Source organism: Pinus tabuliformis, chromosome 2_1 (genome assembly GCF_031772625.1).
Source record: "Pinus tabuliformis cultivar Carrire ecotype Pingquan chromosome 2_1, CPIR1, whole genome shotgun sequence".
Classification (NCBI taxonomy): Eukaryota; Viridiplantae; Streptophyta; class Pinopsida; order Pinales; family Pinaceae; genus Pinus; species Pinus tabuliformis.
Window position 1 is genome coordinate 229,985,667 of NC_142299.1, and position 17,868 is coordinate 230,003,534.

At 39.9% G+C, this 17,868-nt stretch overlaps 1 protein-coding gene across 1 annotated transcript in view; it reads right to left on the reverse strand.

The window, feature by feature from the left end:
• LOC149199567 (OVARIAN TUMOR DOMAIN-containing deubiquitinating enzyme 12-like) overlaps positions 1-17,868 on the reverse strand; it is a 223,619-nt gene that overhangs the window by 116,619 nt on the left and 89,132 nt on the right. The gene's annotated exons all lie outside the window — the stretch shown is intronic.

Sequence of the window (17,868 nt, forward strand, 5' to 3'; positions counted from 1 at the left end):
AATGACTGTGCAAAGGCCAGAAGGGCCTGCGTCATCCACGCAGAGGTTGTAAAAGTGACGCAAAAGGCTAGAGAGGTTGCACAGAGCCTCAGAGGGTTGACGCAGAGCCTCAAAGGGCTGACGCAGAGGCCAGGAGGGCTGACGTAGTGCTTCAGATTATGTTGGAGAGGGTTTCGTGGGGCAAACTTTCAGAATATCTGCTTCCGAAGAGAGGTATTACTGCCAGATTATTTATCTTCGTCGGGTGAGCCAGTTTGGCACCCAGTGTACTCAAGAAAAGATGCTTAATAATAAAACCCTCAAAATTGTTGCACCGGTTTTCCCGCATTGGGTTTTTCCAGGGACGATTGTCCAAAAATAACGGTGTCCCTTGTGTGTTTGTTCATTTCTTTTAGTTGTTGATCTGTAGATGGTTGAGACTGTATTATGTTTATTTCAGTATTTATATGGTTAAATAACTTGTTAGTAATTAAACAAGTAGGCGAAATAAACCAGAGAATACAGATAAAATTTCTAAGGGGTAATACTTAGAAATTTCAACATGACCTTCCATGAAGAGGTACCTACCTAGTATATAAGCAAGCCCCTCGCTCTCAATTGTAACATCATTCTTATTCATACATTTTTAATATATATTCTTGTATCTCAATGGAGATCTACATATTCCAAGTCTTCTGGAGTGTTTAACTTGAAGAACGAACTTTGTTCGTTCTAGAAGCAATGTGGAAGGAATATGATGCTCTCATAAATAACGGAACATGGAAGTCAATGGACCCTCCATTTCGAACCAAACCAATTGGTTGCAAGTGGGTCTACAAGAACAAATACAAATCAGATGACTCACTTGACAAGCACAAAGCAAGCCTCATGGAAAAAGGAATTGCATAAAAAGAAGGTATTCATTATGATGAAACTTTTGCCCCCACAACAAAATGGGCCACCATCCAAAAACTCTCTTTGCTATGGAAGCTTAGAATGTACGGAAAGTTCATTAAATGGATGTGAACATTGCTCTCTTGAATGGAGACTTGAAAGAGAATGTCTTCATGTCTCAGCGAAAAGGATTTGTTGTAAAGGCATAAGAACAGAAAGTATGTAAACACATCAAATACTTAAATGGCCTAAAACAAGCACCGCGAGCCTAGAATGAAAAGTTAACCGAGTATCTTCTAAAATTGAATTTCAAACACTTTAATCTTGATTATGCAACTCTGTTTATCAAAAAAGTTGGCAAAATTATTGTACATCTTGTAGTGTATGTAGATGATCTACTAACAGTAACAACAGGGATCAATGAGACCTATATTGCATCTATAAAGAATGAGTTGAAGAACGGCTTTGAGATGATGAATTTGGAACATATTCATTACTACTTAGGAATTGAAGTGACTTAGCATCCAAAGCACATATTCATCTCCCAAAAGAAGTACATCGGAGAATTGTTGAACAGGTTGAAGCAACCCTCTATATATTCTAATGGAAAATAATTTGAAGTTCACGGCAAACGAAGGGAATGAATTTGAGGATGCAACCAAATTCAAACAGTCTGTGGGAAGTCTTACCTACTTTACTACCACCAAACCAAACGTTTCATTTGTTGTTGGGATTCTTTCCACGTTTCTACAAAAACCTTGTGAAGGACATTGCTCTGTAGCAAAAAGAGTTCTAAAATACTTAGGGAACTCAAGGCTTTGGACTCAAATATTCGCATGTTGATCAATGATGACTTCAGCTTGATTAGATATTCTAATTCAGAGTTTTTGATGAGGACACATAAAATGGTATAGTGACTTTATGATATTTGATGAGCCTTGGATCAGCAGTTGTCTCCCGGAAATCATGCAAACAATCAATTCCAACGGATTCCACAATAGCGGCAAAATATGTGGGAGTTGCGAAAGCAGCAAAAGAGATTGTGTGGCTCAAGGAAACATTTGAAAATTTGCAAGAGAAACAAATGAATTCTACCCCTCTTCTAGTTGATGATACTTTTGCAATCAACTTGACCAATAATCCCAAATTCCATGATCGAACCAAACACATCAACACAAAGTACCATTTGATTCAATACCATGTAGAAGCCAAGACTATTCATTTAAGACATTGTTCCTCAAGTGAAAAACTTGCGGACATCTTCACCAAAGCGCTTGCAAAAGAAAAGTTTGAAAAATTGAAGATGATGCTTAGGTTCACAAACACCCCTTTGGCTAAGGGGGGGCATGTTGGACATAATCCTTTGCGATTTGTATCCTTGTAAATAAATTGTAAATATGTAGGATAAATTGAAGAAGAATGAACATTTGGATATGTTGAAATTTGATGACTAAAATGTTTCTGGCAATCCCAACCCAGTTTTAATTTCACCTTATCACTCCCATTCAGTTAAATGCCCTTTCTCATAAACATACATTCAACATATAGAATTCTGGAAATGAAATTTTCATATTAAAACACATGGGACTGTCAACACTTGGTCAACTTAGACCCAAGCAAAACGCCTTCAATCTTCTCCGGAGAAAACCTGTTAGAGAGCTCTTCAAATTTATTTATCTTTCAAGTTCAGGAAAAATAAATTTGCAAACAAAACAAAACAGCAAAATACAACTTGTCTCTTCAGCCCAAAACTCCTTGAAAACTACTTTCCCTTGATTTTCGTGCCCACTTGAAGCTAAAAATATGTATTGTATGGATACGACTCTATAGACTGTACGGATACAACTCTATAGACTATACGGATTTTTTTCAAAAAAATCAAAAACTTCTCTCGAACAACGTGCATCTCACAGCATCAAATGTTGTTCGTACTGTACCTTTTGTTGTCTTCTATGCCTCAATTTTCGTGCCCATATTTTCCCAGAAATCACTCCTTCAGCTTGCTGCAACAAATTTCTCCTTCAAAACTTTTCTCCAGCTCTCAGCCTCCTTTCTCCAATCTGCTCATGAAGAATGAATACAGTCTCTCTTTTCTTTTCCCCCTTTTGTTTCCCTAAATGACTTTTGGGCAACCCTAAGATCTAATGGCTCAGATTCATTTAGATCAAGGGATGAGAATAAATGTGCATTTAATTCTCACTTTCTATTTTTTAACTCACCCATTAAATAAAGTACCCACATTGTACTTTATGTCTAAAGTCACTTTTCACTTTATAATTTAACATTGACTTTACCACTTATAAAGTCACTTTCACTTTATAAAGTCACACTTAGGAAAAGAATTATTTTGGACACTTTTCCCTAGGTAGAGACTAACCCATGGGAAACCATTTGTCCAAGGTACATTAAAAATCAACACTCTCTCTTACCGAGGAAAGTGTTTCTCACCACACCCATCTTGTCCCTGAAATGGACATGCTTGCCTCTTGGTAAGGACTTCGTGAGAACATCGGCCACCTACTCATCTGTTGATATATACTCCAGCTTCATTGCCCCCTTCTGAACATAGTCCTTGATGAAATGATATCTGATGTCAATGTGTTTTGACCTGTCATGAAACACTAGATTCTTCGTGAGTTTAATGCAACTCTGATTATCAGAGTGAATAACCGTCGGTCTCAACTCCTAATCAAATAGACCATACAACAACTTGCGAAGCCAAATGGCTTCACGACTAGCCTGGCTAGCAGCCATATACTCAGCCTCAAAAGAGCTCAAAGCAACTAACTTTCGCTTTCGACTGAACCACGACACAACTATCGAACCCAATCCGAAGCAACACCCTCAAGTGCTTTTCCTGTCAGAAGCAAAGCCTGCCTAATCTGCATCTATGTAACCTGCCAACCTCACTCCATCTCCACGCCTATAGTCCAAACCATAATCAATAATCCCTTGCACGTAGCCAAGAATGTGCTTTGCAACTACCTAGTGGACCCTCCTGGGCTCGTGTTCATTGCAAAGCATATATATGGCCTAGTGTTGACCAGATACATCAAGGACCCAATAAGCTGCCTATACAACGTGGGATCCACCAAACTAGAATCTGAAGCATGAAGCTTCTTCTAGTTGGTGATCATAGGTGTAGACATGGGTCTAGAGCCTGCCATGTGAAATCTGCTCAACACATCCACAGCATACTGCCCCTGCCCCAGAAAGATATGCCCTTCCTCCTGCCACACCTCAAGCCCCAAAAAGTAATGCATCAGCCCAATGTCCTTCATCTCGAACTCCATAGCAAGATCCTCCTTGCAACGACTAATCAGTCTCTCTGCCCCAATAATGAACAAGTCATCAACATACAGCACAAGAATGAACAGATCATCCCCTACAACAATGTAGTATAGGTTCAGATCTGCATCACTCTTCGTGAAACCCATCTGCTGCAAGTAAGTATCAATCCTCGAATACCAAGCTCTCAGAGCTTGCTTGAGTTCCTAGAGTGCTCGCCTCAACCGACATACATGGGTCTCCCGCCCAAGTACCTCAAAGCCCTATGGCTACTCAACATACACCTCCTCCTCTATAACTCTGTTCATAAATGTGGTCTTTACATCCATCTAATGGATTTGCCAACCCATTTCTACAGCAATAGAAATAAGGGACCGGATAGAAGTGTACCGAGCTATGGGAGCGAAGGTCTCATCATAGTCAACTCCCTATATCTGTGAGAACCCTCTAGCCACAAGCCTCGCCTTGAACTTCTCAATGCTACCATCCACAGCATGCTTGATCTTGTAGAGCCACCTAGAAGTCACAACTAACTTGCCCTCAGGCCTAGGCACCACTTCCCAAACATTGTTCTTAATGATAGAGGCATACTCCTCCAGCATAACCTCTCTCCATACCTCCTGGCTGGCAACTTCCTCATAGCTAGTAGGCTTAGAGTCAACAATGCTGGTAGCCTTAGCTACATAACTGCAAAATCGCTCAAGTGGCACACTCTCCCTGTTCACCCTCTTCGAAGGACCAACGGACTCTGCTTCCTTCAAGGTGTCTTGAAGCCACTTGGGCCTCCTCTTCCCTAAAGAAGCTTCCCCATAGGGAACCTCATCCTCTGCCCCCCAATCTAGTGAACCTGAAGGTCTGCCAACTGACCCTGGTGTGCCTGTACCAGCGTCTGTGCTCGAAGAACTTGTACTAGCACCTGTGCCTGTGTCAGCTAAAGTGACATGTGAACTTTGTACCAGTGGACTCCCTAAAGAGGTGCTCGGTGAACTCGCCACTAGTGCCCCAGATGTCACTAACACTGAAGTACCTCCTGTACCAGTCGATCCAGAACCCTAAGGTCTTGCCTGTACCTAACCTCCCTGCTGAGGAGAAGTCTGTGACTCTCTCTCATCATACTCTTGTGATCTCCAATAGGCCCTCTCCTCCTCGAACTTCACATCCCTCCTAATCACCACTCTCTGTTTAGAAGGAATGAAGGTCCAATAGGCCTTCAAAGTCTCGTTGTAACCCATAAAGATACCCTCCTTTGCCATGGGTTCCAACTTCGTCCTCTGCTCCTTGGGGATATAAGAATATGTGAGACATCCAAAGATACGAAGATGTTCCACATGAGGCTTCTCTCCAGTGAAAGCCTCCTTCGGAGTCATATTCCCCAATACTCTGTGAGGACTCCTGTTCTGAAGATAAACATCAGTATTGTAGGCCTCAACCCACAAAAATAAATGCAGCCCCTAATCATGAATCATCGCTCTAGCAGCCCCAACAATATCATTGTTCTTCCTTTCAGACACCCCATTCTGTTAGGGGTGTAAGGAACTGTGAACTCTCTCCCAATGCCCTCCTGTGCACAGAAGTCAGAAAACCCACCATCGGTCTACTCACCACCATTGTCTGACCTCAAGACCCGAATCTTTGGACCTGTCTGCTTCTCCACAAGAGCTTTGAACTCTTTAAAGCAACTTAAGACCTCACCCTTGGTCTTCAAGAAATATATCCAAGTCCTCCTAGAGTAGTCATCAATGAATATAACATAATCCTCATAACCACCCAAAGACACATGAGACATACGACCACTAACATCAGTATGAATCAAGTCTAGTATACTTGTAGATCTGTCGTCGCTTTTTGGGAATGGTAACTTGGTGTAATTGCCCAAAGCGCACACCCTCTGCAGACCTCATAATGCTTGACACTAAAATCAGGAACTCCAATAGTGATCTCCCTCAATACTCTCAAAGCTCCATGATTCATATGCGCCATACTCTGGTGCCATAACTCACACAAGTCTCTACTGTTGGTGGTACTAGTGTGAGTGCTACCAAATGTGCTACTCAATAATGCTCATGCTGACTGAAAACTGAACCTGTATAGTTTCCCAGAGCAGACTCCAATCACTTTGGCCGAAGTGATGGAAGCTCCTCTGGGATGCATCAATACCTGCCCTCCTCAGAAAGTGACGTCAAACCCCTTCTCCATAGCAGACACTGAAATCAAGTTCTTTTTCATCCCCGGAACATACAAAACATCCATGACCTTCAAAGGAGGCAAAGACTCCCTCTCAAAGGCCACAATCCCCACACCAACATCTCTCACAGTGCGGTCATCTCCTAGTACAATCTCAATATCAAGTGCCCTCTTTGCAAGCTCTGAAAAGAACTCACGTGCACCTGTCATATGGCAGGAAGCCCTGGCGTCTATGTACCACAGATCGGATGATGTACTCCTACTAGATGTAGAAGTAATAAATACAAAGTCCTGGTCAAACTGTGAAGCAAACTGCTCCACCTCTATTGAAGCTGCAGTACCTTCTTCCCCTTGTTCTTCCTCTCAGGACACATAGCAACATAGTGTCCCATCTTCTGACATGCCCAACATTTGACTTTGGACATATCCGTATCTTTCTTCTTCTTCTTCTCCTTTCCCTTAGCCCCATCTGATGAGGCCCCTTTCTTAGCCTTCCCTTTGTTCTTCCCCCTGGCTATCAAAGCTACATCCTCCTCATCTTCTATCTTCACCCCACCACTGTCAGTCTTTCGTATCTCATGCTGCACACAATCATCCCAAAATCTGTCCCAATTGGGAAGATTCTCCCTAGAGGTAACAATATCTCCAAAGACCTCCCAAGCCTTAGGAAGTCCCACTACAGCTATCCTGACTAACTCTATGGGTGCAACTGCCTCACCAATAGTAGTCAAATCATCACTTACCTGTTTGACCCTGCCAAGATAATGAACTACATTTTCAGCCTTTGTCATCCTAATGTTCTTCAATTGTTCTTTGAGTACCATCTTTCTGCTCTCATTAGTACTCTGATAGAGAGTGATTTGAGTTGTCCACATCTGATATGCATATGTGCTTCCTCTCACTTGAGAAACCACATGATCCTTTAGACTGTCCATCAAAATCTTTTTTGCCTTTGCATTATTTTTTTGTGAATTCAGCAAGTTCATATGCGGCAGTAGGAGGCACAACCACTTGCCGCACTATGTCCCAAATTGTTGCCTCCTTAAACACTATCTGAATTATGTCCTTCCAAACGGCATAGTTGGATATCCCATCTAGTTTGTCCTCTATCCTTAAGAACATGGCCATGACTGTTGTCCAAAATTTACAAAACCAAGAAAATGAAGAAATGAACTTTCCAACACACCTTGCAGTTCCAAAAGTTCAGTCTATGTGAAATTTCACCTTACTGTCCCAAAATACCAGTTTGTTGTCCAAACTGAATTTGCTGTCCAAATTCAGTTTGCTGTCCAAAAATTCAATTTGTTGTCCAAACCACTGTTTGTTGTCCCAAACTATTGTCCGTTGTTCAAACTGCAATTTTCAACCTGTAGCTCTGATACCATGTTGAAATTTGATGACTAAAATGTTTCCTGCAATCCCAACCCGGTTTTAATTTCACCTTATCACTCCCATTCAGTTAAATGCCCTTTCCCATAAACATACATTCAAAATATAGAATTCTGGAAATGAAATTTTCCGATTAAAACACATGGGACTGTCAACACATACTGAAAATAAATATGGACATAAATAGACCAGCAACACATATAAAAATACACAGATTTTTGGTCAACTTAGACCCAGGCAAAACCCCTTCAATCTTCTTTGGGGAAAACCTATTAGAGGGCTCTTAAAATTTATTTATCTTTCAAATTCAAGAAAAATATATTTGCAGACAAAACAAAACAACAAAATACAACTTATCTCTTCAGCCCAAAACTCCTTGAGAACCGTGCCCACTTTGCCTCAATTTTCGTGCCCACTTGAAGCTATAAATATGTACTATACAGATACGACTGTACGGACTGTGTTTACGGATTCCATACTGTTGTACGGCTTGTACAGATTTATTTTCAAAAAAAAAAAAAAAAAATCAAAAACTTCTCTCGAATGCCATGCAACTCACAACATTAAATGTTGTTCGTACTGTACCTTCTATTGTCTTCTATGCCTCGATTTTCGTGCCCAACTTTGCCCAGAAATCACTCCTTCAGCTTGCTACAACAAATTTTTCCTTCGTAACTTTTCTCCAGCTCTCAGCCTCCTTTCTCCAATCTGCTCATAAAGAATGAATACAGTCTCTCTTTTCTTTTCCCCCTTTTGTTTCCCTAAATGACTTTTGGGCAACCCTAAGATCTAATAGCTCAGATTCATTTAGATCAAGGGATGAGAATAAATGTGCATTTAATTCTCACTTTCTATTTTTTAACTCACCCATTAAATAAAGTACCCACATTGTACTCTATGTCTAAAGTCACTTTTCACTTTATAATTTAACAATGACTTTACCACTTATAAAGTCACTTTCGCTTTATAAAGTCATACTTAGGAAAAGAATTACTTTGGACATATTTCCCTAGGTAGAGACTAACCCATGGGAAACCACTTGTCCAAGGTACATCAAAAATCAACAAGATAATGAACCTATGTTGCGGGGGAGCGCCCCCCCCCTCGAACCCGCTCTCGAATCGCGCTCCGAGCGGGAGCGGCTCGGGAGCGCGCTCCCTTAAAAAAAATTGCGCTCCCTGGTCTGTTAGGAAGCGATATAGGGAGCGATCGCTTTTACGCTCCCCGAGCGATTTTTAACGCTCGGGAGCGATCGGGGAGCGATCGCTCCCTGATCGCTCCCGAGCATTAAAAATCACTCCGGGAGCGATTCGAGCCGGGCCGGGAGCGGTTCGGCGGAAAAAAATCCGCGGACCCGAAAAATAAAAAAAAAAATTAAAAAAAAATTTGGGTTTTAAAAGCCCAATGGGCCAAAAAAAATTCATTCTAACTTCATTGAGCTTGAGTTTGGAGCTGGAGCAAGAGCAAAGGAGCGAGGAGCAAGTGCTGAGGAGCGAGGAGCAAGTGCCAAGGAGCAAGGAGCAAGCCTGCAGAGGTAAGTAACTTAGTAATTTAGTTAGTTTAGCTGGTTAGATAGTAATTTAGTTAATTTAATTTAACTGTTTGAGTTTAAAAATCATGTATTTAAATTAAATTAATAAATTAAATTAATTAATCCCAATAAATTAAATTAATTTGCAGATTCAAGAATCAAAACCCTACAAACATCAAACACCATGGACCTGGCTATATTTATTGGCATTTTCCTCTTCTTGGTCCCTTTTATGGTTATTATGGTGCTGGAGAGTAGGAAACGGAGGGGGCCCCAAACTGAAGAGGGGGATGAAGAAGCCGGAGAAAGTCAAATGGGTGAAAACCCCGATGAGGAGGAGCTGGAGGAGGGTGAACATGACCCTCAAAAAACTAAACAAGACCAAACTCCATTGTGGAAATATGTTCACAGGGCTGAAACAGGGAGAGGGGTTGGAACCACTAAATTTCATTGCCCCCATTGCAACACTAATTACACAGGTTCATACACCCGTGCTAGAAGACACCTCTGCGGGAAAAGGCCATTGGATGGAGAGAAACAAATAGGAATCAAAACTTGTACAGCGGTGTCAACAGCGGATAGAGCCAAATACATAAGGGAAGAGGAGGAAGCCCAATACAGAACAAAAAAATCAAGGGGTTTCTTTGAACCAAGCTCACAATCACAAAGAACTCCTTCAGCATCCTCCCAAGGCAGTTGATATGGACATGGAGGCACAGGGTCATCATCTTTAAGGCGTAGAACCATATCAGATTTCCTTGATGAGGGGTGTAGGAATGACGTGGATTCAAAAGTTTACAGGTTTCTCTATGCATGTGGGATACCATTCAATGTTCTACGCTCACCTTATTGGCACGAAATGGTTTCTGCCATAAATGATGCCCCTAAAGGATACAAGAGCCCTGGGTATGACAAGGCAAGAACCGTTGGCCTTGATCATGAAAAAGCAAAAATATCACATTCTTTGAATAAAATGACAAGTTCTTGGACTGACCATGGGGTGTCCATTGTATCTGATGGATGGACAAATGTAAAAGGCAATCCATTGATAAGTGTTCTTGCTGTGTCTGTTAGTGGTCCCATCTTTCTAGCTGCACATGATTACTCAGACAAGTTCAAGACCGCCATCAACATTGCAGAAGCATTACTTGAAACAATTGAGCGTATTGGCCCATACAATGTCATCCAAGTCATCACTGATAATGCTCCTAATTGTAAGGCAGCGAGAGCAATTATTGAGGATAAATACCCCAACATATTTTGGTCTGGATGTTTGGTTCACACATTGAACCTTCTGTTGCATGATATTGTCAAAAACAAAAATGAACAATACCAATGGATTGGTAATTTGTACAAGAAAGACAAACAAATGATAAAATTTATTACAAATCATAGCAATACCCATGGCCTTTTCCGCAGTCACTCGAGATTGGAGTTGTTGAAGATTGCGAAGACTAGATTTAGTAGCTATTACCTCACCTTCAGGCGCCTTTTGAAGGTAAGAGAGGCATTAGCTAGCATGGTATCAAGTCCACACTGGCAGGTGTTAAAGGAAAGGGCTACAAATGTAGCTGACATGGCAGGTTTTGAAATGGTGGAGGAGGCCACTCTTGATGGGCAGTTTTGGACAAGTGTGAGGCAGGTATTGGATTTCACCAAGCCAATTTATCACATGATTCGGTTTGCAGATACAGAAAAACCAGTGATTGGCGAGGTGTATGAGCAAATGGATACCATGTTGGGGGAAATAAAAAACATTGTTCATAATAGAGATCCCAACTTGTACAAACTGATTCATGATTGTGTGTGTGAACGGTGGAATAGGCTTAACCTTCCACTACATTGCTTGGCGTATATCCTTACGCCAAAATACTACTCTACATCTTGGTTGGGCCAACCTGCAGCAGGGGGTGGGGTTAGGACCAAACCCCATTTAGATCCAGAGGTAACTAAAGGATATTTGGAAGCATTAGAAAAGTTGGTACCTGACAGGGAGGAATGTGCAGCTGTGCGCCTTGAAATAGGCAGATACTTCAGTGGCACTGGTTTGTATGGTAACTTCCATGCAATGGACGACAAAGATAAATTTGAATCTCTCACATGGTGGGAAACATATGGCGGCCACAGACTTTTGCCAAAATTGGCAAAAAAAGTTCTTTCACAGGTTGTAAATTCTTCTTCTGCAGAGAGGTGTTGGAGCACCTACAGCTATATACATAATGTGAAAAGAAACAGACTCAATGAAAACCGAGCAGAAAGCTTGGTTTATGTGCACTACAACTTGAGGTTGTTGAGTCATTACTGTGATCGGGCTAATGAGGATCCCACATATAAAATTTGGGACAATCACCCAGAGGATGACAATTTGGAGGATGGCATTGTACATATTGGAGAACTAGAAGAGGAACTTGTAAGGGATGAAAATGGAGCAGCAGCCATGCCACCTCCACCTCCACCTCCACCATCCAGTAGCAGTGCTCGAGGTCCGAGTCTTGTTCCTTTGCTGTCGCCACCTCCATCTACACCCTCGCGTGGAGGTTCTAGTTCTGGTCGTCGGTCTGTGCGGGAGACTCCTAGAAGACCACCACGACCTGCTTATACTCCTGGAGACTCTCGTGGCAAGGGCCACATGTAGATTTACAGTTTACTTGTCTTTTTTAGTTTCTATTAGACTTTAGTTTTCATAACTGTTGAGTTTTGAGTCCTTGACTCTTGACTCTTAACTCTTTCATATCATAATGATATTTTTTGTAAACATTATATCACTGTGACAATGAAAATTTGAAGTTTGAAGTTGGGCCTTGGCAATTATAACTCATTGGTAATGATTGTGAATTATGAATATGATGCTTTGTGAAAGACTAAAGTTGTTTCATTTCATCTCATTATTCATGTTTCATTTTATAAATTTTTAACATTTCATATCATGTTAACAGTTAGAAGTTAGGACTTAGAAATATCTTCGATATAACTTCTTGTAATGGTTAAACTTAGCTTACAAGTACAACTTTGGTGATCAATGATGATAAATGTTATTGAATTTTCAATTCTGAAAGCTTGAAGTTGAAACTTTAAGATTGAATTTGATGAATCATGATTTATAAGACTCAATATATTGCAGTTGTAATATGTATTTTACTAACTTGTGGACATGGTTGATGACGATTATAATTTCTAGATGATTGATGTGATATGGTTCAATGATCAATCTATGTTTTTTTATGTTTTTTATGTCTAATTCATCATTCTACATGTTTTTGTTGACATATATGTATCAAAAATTAAAAAATATAAAAAATATATATATTTTTAAAAAATCGCTCCCGGATTCGCTCCCAAACCGGGAGCTTCTGAAAATGGTCGCTCCCGCTCCCGCTCCCAAGTAACATTGTAATGAACTGAAGAGTCACTACCTTGTATACATTCAATTGCACATTAATAGAAAGAATCAAGTGTGGAGTTACACATTCCAATATATATATATATATAGCAAAAAATGCAAAATGCCAAATTGGTTGCAAAATATATGAAAAAGGGCATATGTGTACATATTGATGAAGGTAGAAATGCCATCCATATGACACTCATAATTATAATTCAAGCATCAATCATCTAGAATCTAAATTCTAGCAATTACAAAAAAATATACAAATTTTTAAACCATATAATAGATGTTGAAAATGGTGTTTCCTAGGCATTTCTCCTTTTGGCCTAGGGAGACACATTAATCACCTTTTGTCGAAGTGATATTATGAATTTATTAATATCAAGGGGGTTAAAGTATTTTTTATGTGGAGAAGTACTAGGTACTTTAAGTTTTTAAAGTCACATGTGTTTTTAAAAGTGACTTCATGTGCCAAGTACTAAAGTACATTTTAAATTATTGAAGTGACTTCTATTTTAAAAGTCACTTTATGAGAAAAAGTGACCATGGTGCTAAAACATTAAAAGTACTAGGGAGGCTCATTAATAGAAAGGGGGACCACATCAGGGGTCAAGTAGGGGACTAATCTCCACCCTTGATCTAAATGGTTTGAGATTGAATCTCAACCATTAAATCTTAGGGATAGGGTTCTCATCTTTTCCCAAGAGACAAAAAGGGAGAAAAAGAGTTTTAGGGGCTCATTATTTCTCATGAGAAGATTGAGGAGAGGAGCAAGGGAGAACGGAGGAGAGCTTCGAGAAATTGTACAGCAGAGTTAAGGAGCTACAGCAGTAGGAATCCCAAGGAGACCAAGTTAAAGCTGAGAAGGGAGCTTGAGATTCAAGGCAGCATCTACTGTCATCACACAGAGTCGAAGTCTGAAAGCAAATATCCGTCCTTTCTCAGCGTGAGCTAGGTCTCTAAAACCACAAGTTTATCTCTGAAAACATCAGCTTGTATTCCTGTATTTACCAGTGAGATTCTCAGGTTATCTCAGCAAGAATCTCGGGTCTGTTTAAGAGAGGGAACCTATGAGCCTTAAGTAGCATTTCAGAGTGTGTAACAACGTGATTTCTGGGGAGTAATAGCCAGCTTCAGCCTGGGTTAAATTCAGTGAAGAATGAGCCTCAGTTTACGGCCATCTGTAGCAGTCTAAATGGTTCCATTCCCTGACTAAGAGACCGAAAAATTTGCTGAAAGGAGAGTGACTTTGAGAGGAAATTATCAGTCCGTAATTTCAGTATAAAAGAGGACCTCTGAGCAACAGCTCAGAGGGAAGAGATACGTTAATTTCTTGTTAATCTTTTGTTGTAAAAATTTCTAAGAAGAAAAATAAAAGTGTCCTTTCAGCACTGTTTTTCCCCACTGTGGGGTTTTTCCAGGGTCAAGTTGACCAAAATAATTATGTCAAACTTATGTGTGTGCTTGCTTATTGTTCATTGTATTAGCTGAAAAGTAGAACAACTCTTTTATGTTTCAAATGAATGCTTGAAATGGGTGCAGGTCATTATTTTTCTACAATAGAAAGTAGACCATTAAGTTATGGAATGAAATAGGTTACCCTACAACTGTCAATAATAACATGACAAAATAGTTATGTTTACATAATAGGCCATCTTCTCACCGAAGCATGAAGACAAAAAGGTCCAAAGCAATAAACTAAGCTAGTTGCTAAATACTATAAATCTATCATGTATGACATATAAAGCAGTGAAAGAGGAGAAACAATTTTCCATGTTGCACGACTTGTACTCATATAAGACTTGTCTAGCTATTGACTCAGAAACTTGTACAAGAATCAGAAATGACCCGTATAAGACTCGGCAAAATACAGACTCCCTCCATTTTCCCCTTCCCTCCACCTGATCTCAAAAAAAAAAAATCAAAATCAAAATTTGCTGCCATGGACGGGTCTTATATGGGTCCATACACGAGTCGTATGCGAGTCAACGTGTCAACATGAGTAAGGGTCTTATGCACGAGTTCTATGAGAGTGACTCGTTTCAGCATATGACTCATCAAGACCGATGAATCTTGAAGTTTCTTATCAGGGTCGTGCTTCACTGCAATTATTCTAGTCTCTATGATTCTACCCACTATTCTTTCCTCTTTGCATCACGACATTTTTGAGTGGGCTTGGTGGTAGTGGTGCCAGAGCAAGATGAAACTATGTAGAAGAGGTTGTAGGCAGAACTGAAAATGAAGCCCCTACTAGTAGAGCTAGTGTCCTACATATGGGGGCTATGGCAGTGGATGGGGTGGAATCTCAACATGATCACCATCATCCATAAGGGCATTCTCTAGTTTCTCTATAACCAATACTCAATCCTCCAAATTATCCTCCTCTAAATTGTTGTCCCAAGCCTTCAAGCTTTTATCCGACTTTGGCACCTCACAGTAATGAGACAATAATCACAAGTTGTAATGAACATAAACCAAGCTCTCTAACCAATTTACATTCAACCTATTTCTTTTTATGCTATGGAGAAATTGTAGTCCAACACCCCTCTGTAAAAGAAGTGTTCACCATTTGTGAAAGCACCCATGTTGCCAAAAACTATAGCTGGGAGGTAGCACTATCATGCATGTTACACCAATCTTTGACAAGAAATGTTCCACCATCACTCATATTGGTATTCTCATCATTAGTATCATCCTTCATTCTTTGCCTCTTGTCTAGCCTTTGCCTCAACCTCGATTCTTTAGGGACATCAATTGACACCACCCAATTTTTGATGAAACCAATGAAGCACAACCCTTATAAGACCCTTCAAATCTCACAGGTCTTGACGAGTCATATGCCGAAATGAGTCACTCTCATAGAACCTGCACATAAGACCCTTACCCTCACATAAGACTCGCGTTGAGCACACAACTCGTATCAAACTCGTACAGACCCATAAAAGACCCATCCTTGGCAGCAAATTTCAATTTATTTTTTTTCGTTTTTTTCTAGATTAGGTGGAGGGAAGGGGAAAATGGAGGGATTCTGTATTTTGTTGAGTCTTACATGGATCCCGATTCTTATATGAGTCGTCGATTCAATAGCCAGACAAGTCTTATACAAGTACGAGTCCTGCAACATGGGATGAAACTAGCTAATCCAAGCCTTAAAATATGATAGAAAAAGCTTAATATCCCTAATCAATGTTTTTGGTTTGAATGAAAGGTACGTTTTTGCTAAGGCCATAACAAAGGATTTCAATAATCAACACCACCAACATTGGGATACATAAGGGACTTGGTGCTCTTGATTAAATGTCAATCGCATACCCTCATATGATAGAATCCAATGAAAATGTTGCAATCCTGGAATCCTGAAATCTTGGAAACTGTTAAGACTAATGAATTTTGAATGGGATTTGAAATTCTACTTTCCCCATATGAAGTCCAATGAGCTTGGAAGCACTCTCAAACATCTCGAAACAATTAATGGTAATGTTAAAAATTTAAGTCAACTTCTACTTTAAGAATGTAACATTACCATTAGGGAGCATCCAAGGAGTGCCTAGGGACTTGGCGAATGTCCAAGGAGCACCTTGGCAGCACACTCCCTGGCCCGAGGAGGATCCTAGGGGGCGCCACACACCCAAAAAAGCAGGGAATGTCTCAAATTCATCTAAAGCAAGTTCTACTTAACATTGGCACAAAGATAAAACTCCTCCAATAGATTTTGTAGCCTGCACTTCCATAGGACAAGATTGGAAGCATTATCCAACATGTGACTTTCATGAGGACCAAGACTAATTATCACTGCAAATATGGTAACACACCTAAACCAAAAAGATCAGCAACTTAAAACATCCTATCACAAGTTCACAGTTTTTTTCTCAAGCATGGATCTTGAGCGTCCTATCCTTGAAACCTTCTAATAACTCCCCACCGATGGTTTCAGAAAAAGAGCTTTGGTACTGTGTTGAATTTCAATACACGTAAATAGACCTGAAAACTGTTAACCCTAGAGAACAAGAAACTTAAGGACCTCTCAAAGCTACTTCCTTGTGCTAGATCTGAAAACACATATGCTAACTGAAAGGTACTGATGGAAACTAGTAAGAAATTGCAGCACTCAGAAAATCATCTCTATTTTATTTAATAGCTCGGGAAAGGAAAAACAGTGCACACACTCTCTCATAAACTGAATGAATATGAATAAAAGTGCACACATATGCTACTAGTGTACCCTATTTAACTGAATCAAACATTACTTATATTCTAGGGAAGCACACCCAGGCCACATGCAAAGTTGCCGATAACTGAATGCTTCACTCCTAGAATGATATGCAACCAATCTATGTTCATACTTATCAGGTGGGAGTGTGTTGGGAGAATGTCTTTTTATATATGTTAAAGAAAAAAAATATCAAAAATCAGGGAATTCCCAGCTTTCCTCCGTAACTCCTCATGCCATCGAATACATATGGTCTTAAACACTTTTAGAATCATTTTGCAAGGAAAATCAATAGTGGAATTCATAGTTTGTTTTAGGATTAGACGACTTTGGGGACTAAAATTAGTCGAATAGCAACTACCTAACAACAAAGGAAGCATAACCATAAATAAACTAACAAGGAAATAGAGACCCACTTGACACCAATAAAGACGTAAATATAAGATAATTATCAATCAAGTGCCGGGGTAGAATGTATCTGTTAAAGGGCGGGGGGGGACACATTCATTCTTTTCATAATGAATACGAATTGGAGAATTGTGAAACCATTAATCACGTTTACATCAATAAAAGAAATAAAAGTTTTAAAACATAAGGAAGACCATATTCGAAGAATTCCACAATGCATGCAACTAAGTAGTAAGAATAATGTTAAACAACAGACAGCATATCAGACTGTTCAATATCTTCATATTAATACAAAGAACAAGCTCAACATGAAAACTTAGAAACTGCTTATTCAAGAGAGAAACTCCTGGTCATATGAGTTTGCGTGATGCTATGAACCATTTAATGTGATTCATAATAAGTGGCCTATCTTGATGTCATAAACCATCCATAATTTATCATCTCTCGTGATGTTGTAGTTTATCATTAGTCACCAGCAGAATAGACCAGAGGTCAGAAAAATTGCAAAACTACAACTCATTTCAGTAAAGTGGCTATGTGGCAACAATGAAGTTGTGGGGTGTGTATTGTGACAATGTTTCCTCACGAAAAATGTTAAGA